Here is a 21,542-nt window from a genome sequence, read left to right on the forward strand (position 1 = left end):
ATAAAAGAAAGGGGAAGAGAGAGACCGCAGGAAAGTGAAACAGCGTCAGATGGTGGAAGTGTCAGCTTTGATGTCCAAATGCACCCTCAGGGCAGAGACTGCCCAGTTGTCCCCGATAGCGGTGTTGCCCCATAACAGTAGAAACCCAGGTTTTACCTGCATGCATGGTCACTTGGAAGAGAGACTTCATTTTCCCAACCTCTATGTCTGCTAGGTGAAGCAATCGACTAAGTTGTGGCCAATGGGATGTTCCCTAGCCTGGGAACCTCCATATAACCACTGAAATCATATATAAAATTTGAGGATGTGTCCTTAACGGCACAGGGCATGACCTTCCTCCTTTTTGCTGCCCGGAATGTAGATGTAATGGTTGGAGCTCCAGCAGCTCTCTTGGACCATGAAGGAAAAATAAACCATTTTGTTTAATCTACGGTTCTTCAGGGTTTTATATCTGTTATGCTCTCTGGCCCATGGCCAGAGAAGAGCCCAGAAGGTGGTGCCTGCTGGTGGGCGGCCTGAGCAACGGGCGGCCCTGTGACTCGTCTGAACGGAGGAATAGGCCAGAGGACTGGGCTTGTGCACAGAGGTCCCTCCTGGGGAGGGGCCCCAGCCTCTCCACCACTGCACCCACAAACAGCATTTGAATCAGGCTCACTTCTCCATAAATCCAGGGGTCAGGGCCCCAGAGGCCCAGGAGCAGACACAGAGGAGTGAGGTCACAGGCTGCTGAGACCTGTTTGAAAACCTTGGGCTTAGGTGTTACAACCTGTCACATTTCATAGCTGAGGAAAAGGAGACTCAGAAGGTTTGTGGTTTTTTTTTTTTTTTTTTTTCTTTTTTCTTTTAGGGTCACACCCGCGGTATATGGAGGTTCCCAGGCTAAGGGTCCAATCAGAGCTGTAGCCACCGGCCTACACCTCAGCCACAGCCAGGCCAGATCTGAGCCGCATCTGCGACCTACACCACAGCTCACAGCAACGCCGGATCCTTAACCCACTGAGCGAGGTCAGGGATCGAACCTGCGTCCTCATGGGTACTAGTCAGGTTCGTTTCTGCTGAGCCACGACGGGAGCTCCAAGACTCAGAAGGTTTGAACCACTTGCCCCAAATTACACAGTTCTCAGGAGGATCCAATGAGTTCAGATTAGGTTCAGCTGTGAATAACCCGTGGCGAGCAGGCCTGAGAAGCACTCCGGCCACGTGTACCTGTGGTCAGAAATTCGGGCCCAAGCCGGGGACGCCCTTTCTCCACCGGCCACTGCGGAGCCCCCCTCGTGTGCGGGGAGCCCAAGCTCTCAGAGAGGGCCCTCGCCTTGCAGATCCCCCGGGCAGACTGGTCCTCCCTGAGGGAAGCCGGGTGCCCGCTGATACCACGAACCTGCCTGGAATGGAGCGAGCAGGGATGCTTTGCCCTTCCCTCCGAGCCTCTCCAGCTTCTCCGAGGGAGCAGGTGTTCACTGGTAAGGCTGCACCAAGAGGGTGGTGGGGGCGACACACGTCCCTGACCCAGTGCCTAAGAGGGCAGCTCTGCTGCTCCTTAGCTGTGTGACCTTGGGCGAGTGGCTGAACCTCGCTGAGCCTCAGGTTCCTGCTCTGTAAACTGGGGATAATGATAGTGTCTAGTCCCCTGCAACCACCCCGCTGGTGGGGGGTGCTGCCCAGATGCCCCAGGGGCTCCAATGTGCTGCTCCAGGGTGGGGCCCAAGCTCCCAGTTGATTCCAAGGTGAGCAAGTGTTGAGAACGACTGCCCGGGAATCTTTATTTTTTTTTTATTTTTTATTTTTTTGTCTTTTGTCTTTTTGTCTGTTGTTGTTGTTGTTGTTGCTATTTCTTGGGCCGCTCCCGCGGCATATGGAGGTTCCCAGGCTAGGGGTTGAATCGGAGCTGTAGCCACTGGCCTACGCCAGAGCCACAGCAACGCGGGATCCGAGCCGCGTCTGCAACCTACACCACAGCTCACGGCAACACCGGATCCTTAACCACTGAGCAAGGGCAGGGACCGAACCCGCAACCTCATGGTTCCTAGTCGGATTCGTTAACCACTGCGCCATGACGGGAACTCCGGAATCTTTATATTTGAATCCTCAAAACTGGTTAAAGGGAAATGGTGAATTGACCTGATAGCCCCGGAGCCTTCAGCGTTTCTGTCCCTCCAAATCCGGGGCTGGTAGACCTTGCTTTAGATGAATGGAAATACGGTTCTGAGGCTCAGCAGACTCAGCCAGGGGCCCCGCTGAAGGACACGAGGTGTTAAGAGCGCTTAGGCAGTTCAAACGTGACTCAGTTCGCTGTATCCTAACTGCCTTCAATAATTTCCAAGTGAGGTGCGTCAGGAAAAAACAACAGGGTGTGTTTGAACGTGGGGGCGGGTGGGGGGGCGGCCCGGCTGGTTCTGACGGCTGGTGACCAGCTGGCCCTGCAGGACTGGTGCGAGGGCTGGACTGTGCTTGGGTTTCATGGAGCATTAAAAAGAAATAAGGAAATGAGCGGGAAAGTCAGCTAATTCTGGGAACAGAGCTGAGGTTGCTGGAACTGGGGAGGGGCCAGGTCACGGCTCCTCCTCCAGTCACTTCTGGCCGTTCCCTCCTGCCCACGGTCTGGGAAGTCACGTGCGTGGCCAGAGCTTCCTGCAGCTACCAAAATAAATCGCCACAACTGGAAGCTTCCAAGGTCATGGTTTACTCCATGTCCTAAGTCAAGGCGTTGGGGCCCTGCTCCCCCCGCAAAGCTCCCTTTCTGCCTCTGCTGGCTCTGGGGGGGCGGCCACAGCGCTGCCCCGCCCGTGTATCTGTCGCCACTGGATTTAAGACCCACTCGGATCATCCATGGTGACCCCATCCTAACATCCCTCTTTCTTTTTTCTTTTTTTTTTTTTTTGTTTTTTGTCTTTTTGCTATTTCTTGGGCCGCTCCCGCGGCATATGGAGGTTCCCAGGCTAGGGGTTGAATCGGAGCTGTAGCCACCGGCCTACGCCAGAGCCACAGCAACGCTGGATCCGAGCCACGTCTGCAACCTACACCACAGCTCACAGTAACACCGGATCGTCAACCCACTGAGGAAGGGCAGGGACTGAACCCACAACCTCATGGTTCCTAGTTGGATTCGTTAACCACTGCGCCACGACGGGAATTCCCCTCTGCATTTCTAACGGGTCCCAGTGACACCCACACTGCTGGCCCAGGGCCCACACTTTTAGAAGCAAGGCAGTGGTGAATGTGAGAAGCACTGGGTCCCCGCCCCCCGGACCCCACACAGGAGCCCATTCTGTCTAGACTGCAGTGACGGTGACAAATGGGCCTGAGCCCCAGTCTGCTCCCCGCGAGAGCCACCCTGGGAGTCCTGGAGCCCATGGCTCCCCTGCCTTGGTGAGCAATTCCAACAGAGCCAGTCACCTTCCAGGAAACGCCTGCAGCCTCCCCACCCCCAACCCCCTCCTTTTGCCCTTGGCCTCCTCGCCCACTGGGGGGGTGCCCCTGGTGAGGGCACATGGGGCACCCCTCCCTCCAGCCAGCCTGGGGTGCAGCCAGGTTGACAGGCACAGGGGTGACAAGGACAGCAAGGCCACCAGGAGCATGGAGGAGGTGGCTGGTATTTGAAGTGGCTTCCAGAAAACCGTGTTGTTCCCCCACTGTGTGAGCAGAGCGCTCTGGGCGCTGTGGCCCGTGCATGCTGTCCTTGCCAGCGGCACAGCGAGGCCGGGGGTGGGGGAACCCCCACCCACACCCCCGGGCCGAGCAGGAGCTGAGGCCAGGCTGAGCTGAATGCAGCCTGGGCCCTGCTCCCCAGCTGGCAGACGGCGGGTCGGAGCCGCCCGGCCCGGCCCTGCTTGTTTTCCAGCCTCGAGGTCGCGTGCGCGGGTGAGAGGAGAGTGTAACGTATCCTCGTGAAAGAGCTTGCACGCCCTTTACCCTGACCCCGACCGTGTCCGCCTCCGAGCCCTCAGTGTGACGTGAGCGGGGCCAGCGACGATATTATCTGTGGCAGCTGAATTCCTTGAGGGGAAAGTCACTTCCAGCAGGATTCGCCTGTGCGCGGTCCCCCCCCCCAATCATTAGGCCCGATGCCTGGCTGCTGAGGTCGACACTGACCTCCCAGGAATGTCTGCAAGCCCGACGGCAGCTTACCCTCTGCTCCCCGCCTGCCTCCCCCAAGAGGAAGTGGCTGTTTTAGGCACGGAGAGAGCGGGGAGACGGACTTTCCCCAAAGGCAGCGGTGCCTGACTCCAGGCTCGGCGGCTCCCTGGACAAGGCCCTGGGTGCCCGGCGCATCCTTAGACGGCTTATGGGGAAGGGAGGGGGCAGGGACACCACGCCTGGTGACTAGCGAGCCCGATGGGTGACAGGCACGGAGAGGAGGCCGGTCCACAGGAGGAATTACTTCCGGAGGAGGAGTGATGAGCTCCCTGTCGCAGAGGTATGCGAGCAGAGATGGAGGAGGGTGCAGGAAGGCACGTGGGCTCGCCCTGCTTTCAAACTGGTCTCCCTTGCGGCCCCGTTTCCTCTGGGACAGTGTCTCTCTGTGCACCTGGCCCTGGGGCTGCCCTGCCTCCTGGACACGAGGGAGGAGCAGGAGGTGGAGCCCGGCCAGCGGCCACAAGAGCCAGGGGAAGCCGGGTTTTCTGCAGGTGGTGGGGGGGAGAACTTGGGAGAATTTCCCAGAAGCACTTGTGGGGGGTGGGGGGTGGGGACCTTCGGGGGAGGAAGAGGACACGGGGGGTCAGGAACCTGTGGGGGTTGGGGGGCGCTCCTCAGTGGGGGGAGGGTTTGCAGACAGGTGCCCAGGAGCTTCGCGGGACCAGGCAGGAGGTGCCTGGGGACTGTGCCGTTGTGGAGCCCTGCCTGGTGACGGCAGCTGCCATGTAGGAGGTCCCTAAGCCCCAGCTCGCTGGCTGGGACAGGCCGTGCTTCCGCCGGAGGCCCCCGGAGGGGTTCAGGACGGGGGACCCACTGGTCCCCCTCAGACATCACACCTGTTCTGCGGTCGCCGTGGCGTGTGCCACAGTTGCCCTTGGCAAGGCAGAAGGCACTTTCCGGGTCAGTCGTCGTCCCTTCCCCTGCGTCATGCAGGGGGCGAAACTGCCAGGCAGCGTATGGCAAACTCCTTCTGGAGACAGGAGCTGCCCGGTGGTGTCGGCGCCAGCCCACCCGGACCTGGAGGGTTTGTAACCTTTGCTGCCACTTTCCAAAGGACTCTGTCGCCGTTAAGTGAGGAGGCCATGCAGGCCTGCATCCGTCACCCTCGCTGTGCAACAAGCCGCCCCACACTTAGTAGCTTGACACAGCCAAGAACGTCTACCACCTCCCAGGGTTGCTGTGGGTCAGCGGGTCAGGAGCCATGAGCTGGTGGTTGTGCGATGGCAGCCAGGGTGGCGCCGGGGCTGGAGGGTCCAGAGGCCCAAGGAAAGCAGGGCAGAAGCTGGGCACCTTCGTGGCCCAGCCTTGGGGTCGTATCTCCGCCTTATTGGTTCCGGTCCCCCCCACCCAACAGGCAGGATGTGAACGCAAGTCAGCTGAAGATCACAGCTGCCTCGGAGCTGCCGCCCCGGAGCCACGGGGTCGGCCACGCGGGGTCACCTGCTCGACGTTCGCGTGGTTTGATTCGAGAACAATTGGCAGCACCTCTCTTTGCACTGCCAGAAAGTAGGCTGACCCTTCCAAGAGTGAGATGTCAGGCCCGCCCTGCTGAGACCCATGGGTGAAGGGCCGGCACAGAATCTGCTCAGCCTGGGTCCCTGGGAGTCTCGGGGGTAGACAGTCCTGTCTGCTGCAATGCTCACTTGCCCCACGTGGGTCCCCTGGGGTTGCAGCCACACCCTCCTCCAGCTGCTGGGGCGAGTGTGGGACCCAGGTCTTACCAGCCACGGTGCCCACTTCCCTGCCCAGAATTATGGGTCCAAGGAGAGGGGAGTGACCGAGCACGGCCGTGGGAACCCCTCTGTGAAGTCCAGTGTGTGCACTCTGGAAGAGGGCATCTCTCTCTTTTTTGCTTTTTTTAGGACTGCACCTGTGGCACATGGAGGTTCCCAGGCTAGGGGTAGAATCAGAGCTACAACCGCCAGCCTACGCCACAGCCATGCCAGATCTGAGCCTCATCTGCGACCCACACCACAGCTCACAGCAACGCAGGATCCTAAACCCACTGAGCAAGGCCAGGGATCGAACCCGCAACCTCATGGTTCCTAGTCAGATTTGTTTCTATTGCACAACAGGAAATCTGAGAGCAGCTCTCTCTTAATCTTCAGTCACTAGTGAGGGCTTACAGTGTAGCCTGCAGCTGCCAGAGAATGAAGACGGAAAGGAGAGGGACCCCTGGGGAAGGGTTCTAGCACCTGGATCCAGCTATGACTGAAGCTGGCAGCGTCCAACTGCACTCTCCCCAGTTACATGAGATGGTAAACGTCCTTTCAGGGGGTTGCTTGTCTGCTTGTTTTAATTCACATGAAGGGGAAATTCCAGCATCACCACTAGAAAATAAAGGGTTTGTGACAATAACGAGCAAATAAGAAGCACACAAAACAGCCCTTCCTCCACCACTCAGGGAAAGAAGCTAACAAAAACGAGGAGCAAACCGACTGCAGTTTGTCTCCTGGCTTGTACCAAATGTCCTTGTCAAGCTGATTCTGGCCGGGATGGATCTGGAGTCCCAGCTGTCCTCAAAGGCTGTGTTTCCTGTTTTCACAGGCAGCTCCTGCCCGGGCATTTACCAGGAAACAGTTAAAAATGGCTTCTGAAATGGGCCGAGACGCAGACGGCTTGTTCTTTTAATAAGAGCCAGGACTGAGTGAGTCCTGACTACGCACGGGCATCGGGCCAAGCACTTTACCTGAAATATTTCCTTCGGTCGCCAGGCCCGGGAGGCAGTTTCTATTATTGCCTTCATTGTACAGGTGATAAGATCGAGGCCCAGAGTCGGTAACTTTCCCAAAGGGCCGCCACCAACGCATGATACTCGCTTCTTCCCCCCAAACGTGGACACACCTGCTCTCTTATCGGCCGCTGCCTGGTCTGGCCAAGGGCCCCAAACCAAAACACGGTGTTGGCTTAGTCCACTGGCCGTTATCACCCCAAGGAGCCCAAGCGATGTCCTGCGGAGGAAGCCCGGGGGGCTCTGTGGGAGCTGGGCGTCCAGTGCCCAGTCGGGCATTTCTTGGGCACCTGTGCATGTCTAATCGTGTTTTCTGTGTCAGAAGGGCGGGCTGTGCTCATCAGAAGCCCATTAGGACGCTGGCCAAGGGGTTGTTTGTGATTTCAGGGCCATTGAGCAAAATACAGGGTGAGGGTTTTGGCTCCGGGTGGCCCCCCGCGGCATCGGGGCGGCAGTCGCCCCGCCCCACTCCTCTGTTTTCCTCAAGCTTCTGTTTATTTTACTCCTGCAGACAGAAGCCAAAGTGAATATACAGCTCCCAGTGGACGTGGGCAGCAATTTTCTTGGTCCTTCCAGGAGCAGGGCAGGCAGGACTCGCCCCTTTCTGCGGGGATCAAGCTGAAAGCAAAGACCTTCACCTGTCAGCACCTGGTCGGTGGCGGCCGCCAACAAGCCCACAGCCTGTGTCAGGCACCTGCCTGAGATGCTGTGCGTCCCCCCCCAAAAAACTCTCGTCAAAGCTGCCTCAGCTGCGGGGGAAATGCGGGTACTTGGCGGACCAGGCCTTGGGGAGGGTGGCCTCGCGGGCAGGGCAGGCACAGGTGGGCCCACAACCCACTAGGCACTGATAACATGCTTCCCTGGGAATTGGGGCCACACAGGAAAGGAGAGCAGAATGCGGTCTCCCCAGGAGCCGGGCCACGTGGTGAAGCAGCGCAGAGTGGCCCCCGTGGCGGGAGGGGGACGGTGCCCTGTGCCCGCGCCGAGCCTCAGGACTGTGCCATTTGGGGAATCAGAGAGGGCAGTGGTCCTGGGAGAGGCCGGGGCCCCACGGGGGACCCCCTGTGTCGGCGTGTGGATGCTGGGGGCCTGAAGGCACCCACCCCTCTGCCTGTGTCAGGCCCCGTGAGAGCCGACGCTGAGATCTGGCCCCCATCCCCACACCTGTCCTCTCCTCCGCCTGGGATCAGCCCTGCTGCCCAGGCTGAGTCTGAGCCACAGGCTCCTACACACCCCACAGGGCCCGCCAGCCCAATCCGAGGGGAGGGAGGTGGCGGCCTCCCTCTGGGAGGCGCTGTGCAGGCAGAGACCGCCGTGGCCCCCGCACACCCCGTGGCCGCCCTGGGCCTGCTGCTGACCCACAGAAACGTTTGTCACACTTGGACCTACAGGAAGAGCAGAGGCTGAGCGCTCCTAGGAGGCGGTGACCTCTGGACAGGCCTGCGCCTCCATCCTGGGCTCCCAGCACGTCCCCTCCACGGGGCCCTGACTCATGGACAGGCTCCGCCGTGAAGAGCAGGCGTGGGAGCCCGGCACGTCCGTGCGGGCACACTCTGCTCTCAGCGAGCCTCGGGCACGTCGGGCCACTCTCCGACCCCGTCCCATCTGACAGGACTGCCTTCCTGCAGGGCCATGTGGGAATCGCAGCTGTTCAAACGCGGCACCAAAATCGCGGCTCCATCGGCAACACGGGTCCCGAATCTCTTCCTGGTCCGCGCCTCCAGTGTCACTCCCGGGACCCCGCCTGTCCCTGCGTCCTCCCTTGCCCCCACGGGCCGCACCACACCCAGCAGCCCCTGGGGCTCAGAGCCCCCCCACCCCCAGTGACGTCCTGGGTCCCCTGGGCCAGACCCACAGTCCTTGCCGTCCCCCAAAGGCCCCACCTGCACAGTTTCCCGTGGCTGTGCCCTCCGCTCCCATGTCCCTCTCACTCCACTTAGCCCCACTGGCTCCCTGGTGATTTTTCCAAACAAGTCGGCCTCACTCCCGCCTCAGGGCCTTTGCACTTGCTGTTCCCCCTGCCTGGAATGCCGTTCCTCCAGAATCTCAGTTGCCCCCTCTCCCCACATCCTGTTTGCTCAAACGCTGCCTCCTCCGTGAACTGTTCAAAGTGCAAGCACGGGGCCGTGAGTTCTAACCAAAGGTGGATTGAAGCACACACAGCCTTTGGGGGCAGAGTTAGCTCTTGGAGCAGAAAGGGGACCAGGCTTATCGAAATCCAAGACCTAAGACCATAGAGAACCTTGTGCTCCAAAGGCTGAAGGGCCAGCCGGACTGCAGGGCAAATGCCTCTCCAGGAAAGCTTTGAAAACAAGAACTAAACCTTAACAGCCTGTCTCGGGCCCTGGACGCTTCACCTGTCCTCTCAGGGCACCCCAAGCCTTCCTACTCCCGTGTGGCCCCAGACGCCTGGGAGCACCGGGCTCCCTGACACCAGCCACCACCCTGCCAAGTGGCTGCTCCCTCTACCCAGCAGAGCGCCCCGCAGGGAGGCTCTGGAGGTTTCCGGCATGGGCTCCCAGAAACCCTAACAGCACGGTTTCCTGCAGAGCCCGAAGAGAAGCCCAGGCGGCAGGGCTGTGGTGACTAACTCCTGGCTTTTTGTTCTTGTTCCTTCGCATAGAAATCACACCGTGGTTTGTAACAAATTCGGTTTCTATTCCCGCCCCCGAAATGCAAAGCAGAACACAATAGGGAGTGTACCTGTTCTCCTAGCGGATAGCAGCCCGAACGCCGGGAGCCCTGGTGCAGGGCCAGGCTCTGTCTGCAGCCCTGCAGTGGCGAGCCCTGCCATGCCCAGCTCGTGACCTCAGGACCACGCCGAGACCACGCCGTGCAGCCTGCGCGCCTCACGTTTGCGAAGCATTCCTGGATTCCTCATGCGCTCCCCGTGACTCAGCATCCGCCTCATTTGAACTAAAGCTGTTTTAAACCCAGGACACCTGGAAAGCTGCCTCAGCTAAGACGTCCTGCTTGGATCCCCCCGCAGACCCGGGGTCGCTGGCAGGGAGTCCACCCTGCAACGTGAATCACCATTTAAAATCAGGATTTCACCTAAAACCGTGGCAGACACGCATGGTTCCCCATCCAGGATCTATTTCCCCTTATTTTTTGGTTATGAATCCTGATTTTAGACAGGGCAGAGATGTACCAGCTAAAAGACTACATTTCCCAGCCTCCCTTGTGGCAAAGGAAGACCGTGGGATTCCCCATAAGGTGGAAGTGGAGTGTTTTTTGTCACTTCCCTCCTCTCGGCTTCCTCCTTGGGAACTAGGATGAGTGGCTGGCGCTCCAGCAGCCACCCTGATCTACGAGTTCACCTTGACGATGGAAAGCACGTGCTGGGATGATGCAGGAGGAAGGGAAGAAGCCCGAGTCTCCTTGGTGACTCCACGAAGCCAGGAAACTACAGCTGAACTACCTGCCTCCTGACTTTGTTTCTATGTGGCTAAAAAAAAAACAGTCAGCTGCTTCCTTACGTGAACCACCGTACTGGTGGGTGTTTTCTCTTTCACGTAGCGGATCTAGTCCTGAGACACTGCTTCTCCTGAAAAATCACAGTATCTAGTAAGCTGGATATTTACTTTATAACAAGTCTGTAACAGCGTTATTGAGCTGTAACTCACACACCACACAATCCCTCCTTTGCAGGGGAGCCCAGAGCCGAGCCGCCAGCCCCGCCGTTCACTTCCAGGACAATTTCGCCGCCCTGGCAGGGACCTTATTCCGGAGCAGTCACGCCTCGCTCCCCTGCCGCCTGGCACAACCCACCCTCTGTCTCCGGGTGACATCTCCTGCCTGTGGCCACCCCTCCTGCTCGGCACGGCACTTTCCGGGCTGCTCCACGCGGCTCCTCTCCACGGCGGGCTGGTCTCTTGCCTCCGGATTCCTCCACATCCGGGCACTCCTGCTGGGCTGCCACCAGCTGGACTGAGTCCCAGCCCAGGCCAGACGGGGTGCAGCTCCCCGACCTCCCAGCTGGGCCCCTCACCAGGCTCATGCGGGTGGCCGATGCCATCGCACTTGCAAGCCTGTCTCCCCGCAGATGAAGGGACCGAGGACAGCCCAGCTCCTCCGCGCCCTCTGCGGCTGGCTGGTGTCCCCTCACAGGGCAGGAGGGAGGCAGGTGCTCAGGGCCTCTCTTCCCCCCCATCACGTCACACACTGAGAGCTGTGTGATAGATGGGGATTTGAGTCTCTGTTCAATGCCATTAACGGATGGCACAAGAAGTGGCAGCTTTAGGGCAGTTCCAAAATGTTTTCTTTCATTATTTTTATGATCCGGGAACCGCCCCACACAAGAGAGCTGGAATCCTCTGGTCTTGATCCTCGGGAGGAAACTGTGACAGGAGAGGGGCAGGCGTCCTCCCCGCTTTCCAAACGAGACCGGGCTCCGCTGGACTGCGGACTGGCCCAGAGTCCCCACCAGGGCCCGGCCCACCCCGTGCTGCTCCGAGGGTCTGTCGCACAGAACAGCGGGAAACGAGCATTCAGTCGTCGTCGTCGTCGTCTTCAAGGTCTGGGTACCCCCAGATCCGTGACCAAGGGCGGGGGGGGGGTTACACCCTCCAGAAACTTCTTGAGGGTCCGCGGGGCCGGGAGGCAGGCAGAGGGCCCACCCTGGCGCCCAGCCCTCCTGGGAGCTGTGCCAAGGCCTCTCGGGGGAAGTGAAAGCCTTGGTTCAGCCTGAGCCAGGCGTCCCGTCCCCTCTGAGCCTCGGCCCAGGCAGCTGAGTCTCGTGGCGGGACTAGCACTACCCCCTCTGCCTCTTCCGTCCGGTCTCTCCTGGGCAGATGGACGGCCACCTTGTCTCGGGCCGGCGATCTGGGCCAGGCTTGTTGGGATGTAGCCGTACAAACCAGTGCTTTGCAATTTTTCCTTCCCAAGCCTGAGAAATGCCAACAGCTGGCTGCTTTGTCCTCTTTGGGAGGCCGCGGAACGCTCCCAGGTGGGGGTGGGGCAGCGCTTAGGCGGCTGATGCCGCTCGATGCTGAGCCCAGCTGTCGCCCATCTTGTCACCTGCAGGGCATAAACCCAAGGTGGGAGAGGGGAAAACAACCCCGCTTGGGCCCAACCTTAGAGGAGGCGCCCGGTGGGCAAGGCCGAGTGGGAGAGAAAGGCTGACTGGGACCTGGTCCCCCCAGGATCTCGGGGCGCCGATGCTGGGAAACACGGACCGTGGCCGCGAATGCAGGAGTGCAGAGTGTGACTGCGGGGGAAGAGCTGTCCGTTGCAGGGCATGAAGGAAGGCTTCCTGGAGGAGGTGCCCTTGGAGCTGGTCCGGAAGTTGGGGGGAGGGGTTCCGCAGGGTATTCTGGAATGAAGAAGGAGCTTAAGCCAGAGCAAGCGCCGACTCCTACTGAGAAAGGACTGTGGGAGAGAAACTGGGGGGCAAGAAAATCCTGGGGAACAGGGGCAGTGAAGCAGCTCCTGGGCTCACACACGCGGCTCTCAGAGGGCGCACCTTTCACCCGCTCCTGGTTCAGACAAGATTCAGACCCGCGGATGCTCACCTGCCGGGGGAGCCAGTGGTGAGCCCGGCTCAGCATTGCCTTTCTCCCCGGGACCCAGGACCCAGCCATGACCAGGCCTGGAGGCCTCCACGGGCAGCGGGTGGTCAGCAGAGCGCCTCCTGTGGCCTCTCGAGTGGCCCGGGCCTCCTCATGGTGGTGGCCGGAGCCAACAGCAGTGTCCCAGGAGGGCTGGGTGGGGAGTCCCTGGGCCTGGTGGCAGTGCAGCCGGACTCAGGGACGGAGCACAGACCACCTCTTCATGTCAGAAGCTGCGAGTCCGGGATTTTGGAAGACACCGAGGTTGCACGCCCGGGCTGCACGCACGCGGCTCTCAGGTGTTGCTGAGTCTCTGCGCGCTGCTGTCAGTGTGGACAGGGTGCCTTGTGTCTCCTGGCCTTTGCTGACCGTGTGAACACATACAGGTGAGGCTGGGCTGCTCCTTTGGCGCCGCAAGGATGGCAGAGGCTGCAGGACTGGGAGTGACTGCTATTCCGGATGTTGCTGCAGAAGGTGGGGGATGGGGCACAGGTGAGCCCCCAGGAGCGGGGCTCTGGGAAGCACCCTGATCAGAGCAGGAGGCCCAAGTCCTGCCTGCTGCTGGCGGTGGGCACATCCTGGAGCCCTGGAGGCCTGGGGCCCTCGTCAGCTCTAAGATGCTCAGTGTTTCCTGAGCGACGCGGGTCCTTGGCCCCAGAGGTACCCACGTGCTCGCGTTTGGGTCTGTTAGACCCTGGGGGCGTCACGAAGCGGGGTCCTGGGCACAGGCGGGGAAACCGAGGCTCTCCTGGCCCCTTGCTGGGGCGCCACCCTGAGGCGGGAGGAGGGTGTTGGGAGAGTCCCCCAGGCACCAGACCCGGCGTGGGGTGAACAGACATCAACCCGGCAACCTCACTGGACCCCTGAGCCGGAGGAAGCTGCGTCCCAGTGAATTGATTCACAGGGAGGAAGAGGCGTGTGCGGGGCACTCACCTCCTCCCGCCTCGCACGCGCCCTCCCGGCCCCAGAGCAGCGGATCCACAGCCCAGAGACGTGTGGCAGGATGGGGAGGGCGTTTCTCCCTGGGGCGGTGGCACAGGGCAGGTAAGTGCGCCCGCCACCACCTTAGGGCTTTCCGCCAGAACCTGTGACCGTGGCTGCCTCAGGACTGGCTCTACATCAGGGCCGTGGCGGGTGGACGGCTGTGCCCTGCTTTTTCTCTCTTCTTCCCCAAGATATGTTTGGCAACTGCGTCTGAGGCCTCCAGCTGCACCTGGGCACAGCGTGTCCCCGTGGACACCAGAGGTTGCCAGATAAGCATGGGGTGAACTCGGATCCGCACCAGCTGACACGAAACCTCCCTTGACACGGCCAAGTTACGTCACCCGGACCAGCAGGTGCCCCCAGACAGCACGGGGCCTGGGAGGGACTCCGCCTCTGCTGGCACCTCCGCTCCGTGGCCCTGCTTTCCTGCTTCCCCGAGGTTCCCTGCAAGATTCTGCTGGAAGAGGCAGTTCTAAGAGGGGAGGGGTGCAAACCACCCGGCTGCCACCCAGTCACACTGCTGGACGGGAGAGGACGCGGCTCAGAGAGGGGACAGCATTGCTCAGGGTCCCCGCCCGTCTGCACAGACCCAAGAGGCACCCCCCACCCCAGCTCAACTCCTTCCATCTGACCGACTCTGACCTGGCTGCGGGCACCCTGGCTGCGGGCAGACTGCACCTGGCAGAGTTGTCTCCCAGAGAGACCAGCAGGGTGTCCATTGTCCGTAGGGGCCCCATCCTTCCCCCAGGCCCCCTGTCCAGTCTTTCCAGAACCCAGGACTCTGGGTTCCTGATTCGCTCCTCCCCCAGGTGCCAAGCTGGGACAGTGGTAACAGCCGCGCTCCCAGCACGGAGCCTGACTTCCCGAATCTCTGAGCGAGCGGCTCAGACACACCTGTGTGAGCTCCCGGTCCCCTTTCCCGGCCTTGGGGGAGGGGGGTCCTCAAACGAGTGGGAGGAAGGAAGGGAGGGAGGGCGGGGGTGGGGACAGTCAGAAGGCTCAAGGGGCAGACGCCTGCTCCTTCCAGGCTGGGAAACTGAGGCCCAAGAACCCACCACCATGCTCCAGGACGTGCGCAAGAAGCCGCCTCCGACACCTCTGCCTCCTTGCCCCCGACCCAGGCTGTTTGGGGTCAGCAGGGGAGGTGGGCTCCAAGTGGGCTTGAGGCCCCAGAGCTTCGCCCACCTCCGCAGCTGCCTGGACCCTCGGTCCGTCCGTTTGTGTGAAAATGGGAAAGACGGCCCCCACCTCCCCGGCAGTTGGGAAATTCAACTCCAGGCACAGGTCGCAGGTCGTGCCAGACCCTGCAGCCCCCCGCCTGAGTCCTGGTCTTGGCTGGCATCATGGTCACCACCCTGAAAGGCCTGATGCTGCCTGACCTGGCACCACCCAGCCGCCCTGGGAGCAGATCTTACAGCCTCGCACTCAACAGGGCCGGCGGTGGGGGGCCGCTGCCGTCAGGGTCCGGCAGGAGTCAGGGCGCTCACAGGAGGGTGTGTGAGGCTGACTGGTGACACACCAGAGGAAACATGCCCCAGGGCTGGCACCACCCCGGGCCTGAAAGGCAAGAGGAAGGGGCAGACCCTGGAGCCCAGGAAGAGCAGTCACACAGCCCACCTGGCAGGGAGAGGCCCCCCACTCCCTCCTCCTGCTGGTCAAAGCCGGAGGGCACCCGGAGCAGGGGGCTCCCAGCAGGCCAGCCCTGGGGGCCCGGGAGGGGCAGCAGCCGGCTGTCACCTGCTCCTGGCTCTGGGGGTCCTTTAACTTCACTGCCTGCTGGAGCAGGTGGCTTTGCCCAGCTGCCAAGGCCCTGGCTTGACCTTCTCTACCCCCTCTCCTTCTCCCCCTCAAGCTCCTGTTTGGAATCTGAAAAGGTAACTGGAAGGCAGCTGCTGCCAAATTGCCCCCTGGGCTCAGAGAGGGGAGGAAGCTGTGAGGCTGAGCTCTCACCCGCCACTGAGCGACAGAGCAGGCAGGGGCTGCAAACACCCCCCAGGCCCCCTGGACCCGGCTTCCACTGCCGCCCCCACCAATGCACCTGAGGCTGAGTGCGGATACAGGACGTCCATTTGCCCAGGTATATTTTCAGAACCTCAGTCGTTCCTATTCTCGGCGCTCAGGCCTCTTTTCCAGCTTTTCCAGCTGCTTCGGATAAATGATCAAAGCTGGAAGTCCAGCTAGACAGGGGTGGCTCCAGGCCGGGGCCTATATTCCCTTCACACAGAGGGTGGGGCTCGCTCCTGCCTTTGCTCACCTCCACGGTGTCCAGTCCCAGCTCAGAGTGCAGACCAGATGCTCCGGGCAGAGGTGGCCCCTGGGGTGTGAGTGTGGGGACCCCCCTCTTCCAGGGCACAGGTGACCACAGCATGAACCAGCCTGCACGGCTCTGGGCCTTTGCACGACATCCCCAGCCTTGCCCTGCCTCGGGTCCCCCATCCCACATTCACAAGCTGATCTTGGTCGATGTCTCCAAGAGCCCCCCACCCCCAGGGCTACCATGTACAGCTGTGTGGGCCGTGCACTGCCCAAAGCATCACGCCCAGGGCTCCAGTGGTTGAAAGGCAGCCCCCACTCTGCCCTCCAATCCTGCATCTCTGGATGGCATCCACCTGCAGGGGGTGCATTTTTACCTTTGTACACTGGCACCTGTGGGCAGATGGCAGCCCCTGGCATGGGTGGGCTGTGCCCTCACGCTCTCCCCCTGGCACCAGGCAGCTCTGCGTTCCCCTCATTCACACGTGACCTTCCCTCTCACCTCTGCGTGACCTGGGCTCCAAATGGACGGACAGATCACCCCCACCCCCTCAAGATGACTCTCTGCCCCCCAGCCCCCACCCCCGGCCTCCGGCCTTATCCACCCCCTCCAAGGGTTCTAGGCCCGAGCACCCTCGAGGTTTTCAGGAGGATGCACTTCCACTGGCTCCTGAGAGCTCCCCCACCTACTCCAGGCCCAGGAGGTGCAGCTCAGACCCCGACAGGGCCCTCCCCCACCCCTGCTTCTCCCAGGGGCTGTTTGCCAGGGGTGGGCCCTGCAGGTCCCCGACAAGCTCAGAATGCCTGCGCGCCTGTCCCTGAGCAGAGGGCCTGTGTAAACACCCCCATCCAGACCTCAGACACCCACGTGCACGCAGCTGTGCTCATGCAAGTGTGCTCATGCAGGTGTGTACCCAGGGCCTAGTCCTTCCTTGCCTTCGGGGAAGGGCGTCTATGGATAAACCTGGCGTTTGTGGGTCGTGGGGGAGGTCAAGCCGCCTCTGTACCTGCCTCTGGGCCCCGCCCAGTGACGAGGCACCGTCTGTTGCAGCAGCTCGTCCCGGGTGGTCTTCCAGGGCCTGAGGACCCTGGGGGGCGGCGCAGGCAGGGGAGTGAGACGGGGCGAGGCCGCATCACTGGGCTCCCCTCGGCCATCCGCTGCTGGCAGCCTCTCCCCGCCCAGGAGGACGTTCCTGGCCTTCGGCTTCTTTGAAACCCCCTAGGTCCTCCCTTCACGTCTGGCCTTTCCTTTGTCGGCCGAGGTGAGCCCTCTCTCCTCGAGCTGTGGGGACATAAGGAGAAGATAGGGCAATACAGCTGTCCCCAGCCAGGCTGCTCCCAGGGACAGAAGAATCGCCCACAGACTGCGCTCCAGGGAAGCCCCTCGGGTGTGGACACAACCTAACCTAAACTTTCCGGCCACAAGGGTGGCCTGGGAAGGTCCAAGCGGAACTGTCCACCCCCAGGAGGCGACTTGAGAAACCGCCCAGGCGGCCTTGGCCGCGGTCATGCCGGTCCAGTCACAGCGCCGAAGCCAGAGGCCCCGAAAGAAGGAACGGCCAAGCTGGACTTCAGCAAAATCAAACCTGGGCCGAAGACCACGGGAGGACAGAGGTGGGCTCAGCCGGAGGGAGGTGTGCACGGAACACACGGGACCAAGTTCTTTTTCTCAGTGCGACTGGGCGGCTGTAAGAGCAGCGTCACTGGGCGGCTTCCGACGGCAGGGCCTCATGGCTCACGGGCCGGAGGCTGGAAATCTGAGGTCGAGGGCCATGCGGCCGCGTGAAATCGGGGCCACAGGCCTCTCCCTGTGCCCTCCCGCCCTGGAAGCGCCGGGGAGCGGGCTGGGGTCTCTGTCAGAAGCACCCGATCACCATGAGGGCCCCACCACCGTGACCTCAGCATCCCCCCTCTGCTGCCATCACCTTAAAGTCAGGGCTCGACATACGAATTGTGGGGGGAGAGGGGGCCATGGAAACAGCCAGACCATAACAAACTCTTATGCAAAACACACAAGGACTCTTGGCGTCCTCGTCGTGGCGCAGTGGTTAACGAACGCGATGAGTATCCATGAGGTTGCGGGTTCGATCCCTGGCCTCGCTCAGTGGGTGAAGGATCTGGTGTTGCCGTGAGCTGCGGTGTAGGTCGCAGACACGGCTCGGGTCCCGCATTGCGGCGGCTGTGGCGTAGGCTGGCGGCAACAGCTCCGATTCAACCCCTAGCCTGGGAACCTTGGGGGCAGCCCCCCGCCAAAAAAGACAACAAATATATACATACAAATACTCTTAAAATGCAACAAGAAACCAAACCGACTAAGAAGCGGGCCAGTGATCTTAACAGACACGCCCTCAGAGGAGACAGCGTGAAGGCCACCCTGAAAAGTTGCTCCACGTTATAGGTCGTCAGGTAAACGCAGATTGAAACGCCTGCGAGACCAGCAAACTCCGGAACCCGGATGCCCCGCGCACTGGCGGGGACGTGGGGCCCCAGGAGCGCATGTTCACCGCCAGGGGTGCGCGACACGGGGCCGCCGCCTGGGGGGACAGATGGGCGTTTTCTCGCAGTTAAACACGCTCTTGGCCACAGGAGCAGCTCGGCTCCCCTGATCCTTGGCACTCACCCCCTAGAGCTGAAAACGTGGTGCTGACGCTGACACTCGGAGCTGGGGTGTCCTCACAGTCTCTCTGGGAGGGGCAGCCCTTGGCCAGCGCCCAGAGGCCAGCGCCCAGAGGCCAGCACCCACAGGCCAGCGCCCAGAGGCCAGCGCCCAGAGGCAGGTGGAATGCGTGCTGCTGCTGCACCCGTTTTGCGGACGAGGCTCAGGGTGTGGGGACACTTGCTTGTCCAAGGGCACACACAGCACCCAGAAGCAGGATCTGAACCCTGAGCCAAGGGCGGAGGGGCTGCATGTGGGGTGTGCCGTAGCCCAAGCAGCCCCCGTCTGGCCCTGAGCAGGGACAGGGGCCTGGCCAGCCGTCAGCGCTGACGTTGACAACTGCACTCATGTTCCTGCACCCAGGGAGCCTTTCACTGAGTCTCTTGGCACCGCCCAGCCTTGAGATGATGGCAATGAGCCCCAGGCCGGGTATCGGCTGTGGGGGAGGTGAAGCTTTGGCACCAAGGCTCACGGCGCACGGCCCCCCTCCCCCTCCCTCCCTCCCCGCTGTGCTCCCCCCGCAGCCAGGGTCAGACAGTGCTCTGGGGGGGCCCTCTCTGGCCCCTGAGCTGGGAACTCCATCCAGCCAGCAGTTGCAGGGGGCTCATCCCTGTCCAGACTGAGACCGGCTTTCCCTCCTGCCCCATCCCCACAGCCTGAGCAGACGCACCGTTTGCCCCCTGAGGCATAGACACCGTGAGAGTCCTGCTCCCCCCAGGACAGAGCTGAGCCAGGACTCCAACCTGGAGTCCCGACTCCAAGGCCTGGCCCCTTCTTCCCCGCTGGGGCCTCTGAGAGGGGCGGTCAGGAGATGGAGGGCCAGGGAGAGTGGGTAGGGACCTGGCCCTGGGGGCCTGGCTGCTCAGCTCAGTGTCTTCAGCTGTAAAATGGAAATACTTGTTCACAGATTTCAGAGCAGCGCTAATCCCAACATCCAAAAACGGAGACAAGCCAGGGTCCATCGGCCGATGCTGGGTGAACAAGGCGTGGTCAGGGCAACAGTGGCTCCACTGAGCCCCAGAAAGAAGGAAGCCCGGATGCCAGGAGAAGGAGCCTGGCAAACACAGTGTCAGTGAGAGATGCCAGTCACGGGGGCCACCGACTGTATGATTGCGTTGACATGAAATACCCAGAACAGGCAAACCCACTTAAAGAGAGAGCCGGCTGCCGCGGGCAGGGCACTGGGAGAGGGGCCTAAGCGGGGCCGGTGTCCCTCGAAGACGATGAATGGTCTAAAACGGATCACGCTGGTGGCTGCCCAGCTCCGTGAATATACCAAAAGCTGTTGATTTGCACACTTTAAGTGGGTGGATTGTGTGGCTTGGGACTTACTTCTCTCTAGAGCTGTTATGAAATGGAAATGCTGTTAATAACACCTGCCTCTTGGTGATGAAATGAGGCGACACAGGCACCAGGCCTGGCACACAGCGACCCTCGGCCGGAGCACCTGCAGGCTCGCGGCTGGGTGTGGTCCAGCGGCGGCAGCAGCCCTGCATTTCTAGCAGGGTCTTGGGCTGCCCCGGTGCCTCAGCATCCAGGTTTTAGCAGCTGCCCAGGTGGGTCCTGGGCAGGTAAATTTGGAAAGCACCAAACATCTAGGATACCTCTGCCATCACACCAGGGCACACTCTCAAACTGAGAGAGCCCATCAGAATCCCGGAGGCTGGGGCCCACCTGCAGACTTTCTGATGATTCTAGGCTCTGGGGCTGCCCTGAGAATATGCATCCTAACGCCTCCCCAGGTGCTGCTGCTGCTGGTCCAGTGCCCTCACCTCCCTGGGGACCGAGTGAAGGCCTGAAGGACACTGGGTATGACCAGGGCCTCACGTCACATGCGGTCCAGGCTTGGACCCCGAGAGCCCCACTTCCAGCCCCTTCCCAGGCCTGACCACCCCCGCCCGAGGAGGGGAGGCAGGCCACCCTGCAGAGCAACCGCTCTGGGTTCCAAATAGGAAAGGGATTGGGGTGGGCGGAGGCCCTGGGACAGAGCGAACCAGAACGGGCTGGGCCGGCACCTGCCGCCTCCACGCGCTGCCTGCTGAGCGTCTCAGTGGCCCTCGGCCGCCTCGCAACCCACTCGTTAAAACCTCCCACTAGGAAATGCTCTCTCGCCTGGATTGTTGGGATTTTTTCCTCTTAATGGAACAATTTCTATGAAGCAGATTCTAAACAGAGCCCTTGAAGGCAGGATATGATTTAAGCCAACCTGACTCTACGGGGCGTGGGGCCGGAGGCGGACTCTGTGCTAACTGCATCTTGGCCACTAGGAGTCCACTCTGCAGCTGCGGGCGTGACCGCTGCAGCTGTCCTTGACCGGTTCCTCTGACCGGTTCCTCCCGGGCCTGACCACTGGCTCACTGTCGTCTGCCCCGCCCCCCTATCTGGAAGATCAGTGGCCCTGACGTCCAGGGCTGGAGACCTGCTCCGAGACCCTGTCACTGCTGGTTCGTGCAGGCCTCTCTCGGGCCACGCCCCTTCCCTGGGGAGCTGCTGGCTTCCTGGAAGGCTCAGAGGACATAGCCAGGGGCTGGGAGGGGGGTGACAGGCGGGAGCATGGGGTCTTTTCTGTAAACGAATGAAGACCAGGCTTGGCAGCAGAGACCCCCTCATGCACGCAGCCCCTTGGGGCAATTTTGGAAAGACGTCTTTCCCCCAAGTGCGGCTGGTGGGACCAGTACAGGCCATCTCGGCTCCCCTTGTCCCTGGGCCAGGCAACTTGTGCAGTGCACCATCTGAACAACGGTACTGGGAGCCTGTGGGCACGCCTGCCTCTCCTCCTTGGCACCATGCCAGTACAACACATGGGCAAACAGGGACCATCAGCTCATCACGTGCTCCTGTCAACCACATGCTGGGGAAACAGCCGAGAAAGGTCTGCTTCGCAGACCTTAAGCCCAACCTAACCCTTAACCCTTAACCCTGGCGGCCACCTCCCCCAGCTCTGCAGCCTCTCATGTGGGTCATGAGCCTACTGCCAGGGGCTCCGGGCTGCACGTTTCTGTCTTACTCTGGGAAGGACTTCAACGTGCCAGTCAGCCAAGGAGTGCCAGTGTCAGCCACACAGAGGGAAGGCGAGCCATTCCGGCCACCATGGGGGAGCAGGTAAGGAGCCTGGCGTGTGAGAGGAGGCCTCCGTGCAGGATTCGCACCCAGGCCTGGATCGTGCCTCCCCCTCCACCGCTGCAGGGCAGGGCTCTTAAATCGCCCAAGTCAAGGGAGAGTCACCTCATCCAAG

The 21,542-nt window shown here is 61.3% G+C and overlaps 1 long non-coding RNA gene across 4 annotated transcripts; it reads left to right on the forward strand.

Annotated features, from left to right (window-relative positions):
* Nucleotides 1,127-17,758, forward strand: LOC106505263. Of its 4 annotated transcripts, none has more exons than XR_002337417.1 (4): nt 1,127-1,460; nt 8,494-11,382; nt 12,010-15,475; nt 17,118-17,758. It is a non-coding gene; the product is annotated as an uncharacterized LOC106505263 (long non-coding RNA). The 4 variants fall into 4 exon arrangements; XR_002337416.1 differs by lacking the exon at nt 1,127-1,460 and adding an exon at nt 3,836-4,414 and having other exon boundaries at nt 9,489-11,382; XR_002337418.1 differs by lacking the exon at nt 1,127-1,460 and adding an exon at nt 3,837-4,414.

Source organism: Sus scrofa, chromosome 12, assembly GCF_000003025.6.
Source record: "Sus scrofa isolate TJ Tabasco breed Duroc chromosome 12, Sscrofa11.1, whole genome shotgun sequence".
NCBI lineage: Eukaryota > Metazoa > Chordata > Mammalia > Artiodactyla > Suidae > Sus > Sus scrofa.